At 30.7% G+C, this 4419-nt stretch overlaps 1 pseudogene; it reads right to left on the bottom strand.

Annotated features, from left to right (window-relative positions):
* Positions 1-2497: 2497 nt before the first annotated feature.
* LOC125611573 lies at positions 2498-2595 on the bottom strand (annotated as a pseudogene).
* Between the last annotated feature and the right edge of the window lie 1824 nt (positions 2596-4419).

Consider the following 4419-nt stretch of genomic DNA (forward strand, 5'->3'; position numbering starts at 1 on the left):
ATAAATGTAAAATATACAGTAAAAGGGGCAAATATGATTTAGAGAAACCAAATGTAGATGCATTACATGTTTATGGGTTGGATAACATATTTTCCCCCAAATTAATTGTAAGTCAATGTAATCACAATAACAAACATTCTAAATGCTACTCTTTTTTACTAACAATTGCAAAACTGATCCAAAATTGTATTTGAAAATGCAAAGGACCCAAAATTGCCCAGTTAATTTTGGAAAATATGAAAAAAAATGGGACTTGAACTATTCAACTTCAAAATTTACTCAAAACTAAAAGTTGATTTTGACCCAAGAATAAGCATAAATATCCATGAGACATGGTTGAAAGTCTAGAAATAAAGCCTCATTTTTGTGGTCAATTGAATTTTTACAAAAGGGCCATGAAAGGTGAGGGGGAAAGGACAAACTTTTCACAAGTAGTGTGGAGGCAATTGGATATTTACATTAAAACAAGGACTCGGATCCCTATAACACACTGCTACAGATTGAATGAGTTCTCCCCATTCCATGTGTTGGTGATTTCACCCCTAGTAAAAGGGTGTTGGGAGGAAGGGCTGATTAAAGGTGACTTTAATTTTTCAGAAATGAGTTAGTTTTCTGGACAGCAGGTTTTTTAATAACTGAAGTATTGGACTCCCAACATCACCCCCTCTTGTTCTTCCACCTTCCCTTAGGAGATAATGAAGCATAAAGGCCCTCACTACATAAAAACTTTTGATAGTAACAAATTACCTTGTCTGTGGTGATCTTTTAGAGCAGGAAAAAAATGCACTGATTCACATATAGAATATTGACCTAAATGTAAAAGCCAAAGGTCTAAAACTCATGGTAAAACATAGGAGAAAACCATGATGGCATTGAGATGGGCAAGTGTTTTCCATTATAACAATGAAAGCTTGACTCATAAAGGAACAAATTGATAAAACTGACTTCATTCAAATTAAGAACTCTGTGCTCTAAACACACTAATAGGAGGGAAAAATGACAGAAACTGTGAGAATAAATTTGCATATTATATACATGATTAAAGACTGTGGTCATGAACACACTAAGAACTTATAATTCAATTACAAGACAACTTTAATATATGCATAAAATACTGAAATCAGCATCTCACTAAAGAAGGTGTATAAATGGTTAATGCAATATATGGAAACAAAATGTTCAATATCATTAGTCATCAGGGAAATGTAAGCAGAAATCACAATAAGACATCCACCACTACATACACACTACATAGAATACAATTATAAAAGACAACAATGAATATTGAAAATAAGAAGAAAACGGAAACTTCTCTTTGCTGGTGGGAATGTAAAATGATAGTTACTTTAGAAAACAGTTTGTAAATTTTTTATAAACTTAACCATAAATTTTATATATTACTCAGCCGTCCTACATTGGAAATCTTCCAAAAAGAAGTGAAAACAAATGTTTACACAAACATGGGTAGCGAATCAAATATTTTTAGCAATGTTATTCATAATAGTGAAAATAATCCACATATCCAACAACTGGTAGTCTTAACATGTGATATCTCCATGATATATCCATATATTCTTCATTGGTGAAAAGGAACTACTGATACCTGCTTTGGCATGGGTAAAATCGTATGCTGTATGTTAAGTAAAAGATTCAGACAAGGATTATATGTTATATGATTCCATTTACATACATAAATGTATACAGAGATAAATAATTAGTGATTGTCTGTAACTAAGGTAGGTATGACGATTATCTAAGAATAAACCTAAAGAAAATTCGGGAGTGATGAAAATTTTCTGAAACTGTATTTAGTGAGATTTATACAAGTTTATAAATTTACTCAAAATAATTGAATCATGCATCTATAGTCCATGAATTTTATGATTTATATTTTTCATAATAAGGTTATTTTTAATAATATAAAATAAATAAATATAAATATTTAAATGTCAAGTATATAGATTAGAGGAAAAATAATTGCCACATAATAATCAAAATTAAAAACCCCTTCTATTTAATATATTTTATTTTATACACAAAAATTACAATCAATAAATGAAGATAAAATATAAAATTATATAATAGACTAAAATAAGTATTTGACAATAAACTAAAATAAGTATTTGACAATAAATGATATCTAATTGCCCAATAACCATAAGAAAGAAAACCCCTAATCTCCTTACTGATCAGAGAAATGAAGATAGAAACCACATTAATATACATTATACTCACACAAGAATGGTTAAAAGTTTGGAAAAAAATCTCGTTGTTGTTGATATTTATATGCCTTTGGAACTTTCATACATTTTTGGTATATCCACTTTGAAAACCAGTAGATTGTGATTTTTAAAAATATTTTTATTAAATATTTGTTGATAGACCTTTATTGTATTTACTTATTTATATGTGGTACTAAGAATTGAACTCAGTGCCTCACACATGCTAGGCAAGTGCTGTACCACTGTGACACAACCCCAGCCTAGATTGTGATTTTTTAAGTATGGAATGCTTCATAAATTTGAAGGCCATCCTTGTGCAGAGAGGATGCTAATCTTCATATCAGTCCAATTTTAGTATACATATGCTGTCAATGGATGACCAGGTGGACAGATCTTACAATATGGAACATACTTGAGATGTTTAACAAGAGAAGTGAACAAGTTTGATATGAGGAGCTTCATTAGCAACAATCAAAATCTGGTTGTAAATCAAGTCATGGCATCTATAGTTAGGAGACTGTAAGAACAAGCATAAATAATTTACAGGTGTATAACAAATAAGGTCAAATCATAGAAGAAGGATGTTGAGTAAAAGAAGACAGGAATAAAAAAATATGTTGTGTGATTCTACTCCAAAAGTTTAAAAATTTAGAATAGTATACTTTAGATCTCAAAAATGATAGTTACTGTAGCATAATTATACAGAGATCAAGTAGATGGTTAATAAAGATTGGATTAAGGTGGGAAAGGGAATCCATTGTCAAAGATTTAAGGGGGCTTCTGACAATTGGCAATGTTCTAATCTGCTTTTGGATGTTAAGTACATTGGTTATAGTTTTGTGAGAAATATATATAGTTGTATATTGATTCTGACCTTCTTTTATGTTCATTGTGTATGTATGTGTGTGGTGTGTGCTATTTTAAAATGATCAAGAATAAAAAAAGAATCAAGAATTTTGGTTAGCAAATACAGTGTGGTAGATTTTCTTTATAGAAAAAATAATTTATTTTAGAAAAGGAAAATTATATCTAACATGAGTTGTTCTTGAACTTTTTTTAGAAAATACCAATTATTGCTATATTCATAACTTATTAATCATTTTCTCAAAAGTCTCATGTATTGTAATATTCTTTTTGGATAATATAGAATATGAAAAAATAATGATAAACATTCTTAGACATTCATCTCCAATAATGCATTAACCTATGCTTCAATTTTTATTTTGTATATTCCTATCAGATGAGGGAGATTGGTTATTAATAAACAAAACTATAGTATTATCCAAATTTATTATTTTTGTCTTAAGTAACTTATATCCTGGCATTACCAATCAATATTTGTTAATAAACCTTATAAATAGAAGTTCATCTTATTATTTTATCATACTTTGGGAGCAATCTCATAAGTGTAGGGGTTCTGTGTTTGGGATCGAGGTCTCTGCTAGCTTTATGAGTGTGGCATGCTTGGTGGCTAGGATATTTCTGTGCAAAGACACAAAATGCCTGACTGCTGGGAAAACTTTTGTGCAAAGACACAGAATGCCTGGCTGCTATAGCAATGTCCTTCATGGTTAGGCTCTGTGTTAGAGTCTCGATCAGCCTCGACCTTGATCTCCAGCACACAGTTCCTAGAAATAAAAGAACTCTTTTGTTAGACAACTACAGTGTTTCACTGAGCCTAAACTTGTCCACATAACAGTAATTTTATACAATGGACTCTCTTGAGAGCTGCACAAAGCTCCTAACTTTACACATTTCAACTTAGTATGTAACTGAGGAATAATCTGCAAATGTTGCTAAATCTGTAATCTGCCTAATAATACAATGAAGTATATATACTAATGACATCAATGACCTAAAGTAAACTATCGATATAAATAAAGCTTGGCAGCTTGTCTTTTCTGCCATTCTGCCATCTTTTTTTCTTGCCTCTGCATCTTGTCTCTGTGTTTCTTTTTATTTTTCTTACACATAGGCTTAAAAATATGATTTGTGTCCCCTGGTCTTTCTCCATCTCTCAACAAGACTGATCTTCACGGAATATAAACTAATACTGGACTGTACACTCTAACACTGCCTTCTTCTTTTACTTTTTATTATCATCAATATTTGAAATCATTCATGGATATATGTTTTTCTCCCTCTTTTCCATAAATGTTCAAGTACCAGTGAAAACCATGGATATATAGGTGATAAC

Source organism: Marmota marmota, unplaced genomic scaffold (assembly GCF_001458135.2).
Source record: "Marmota marmota marmota unplaced genomic scaffold, marMar, whole genome shotgun sequence".
Classification (NCBI taxonomy): Eukaryota; Metazoa; Chordata; class Mammalia; order Rodentia; family Sciuridae; genus Marmota; species Marmota marmota.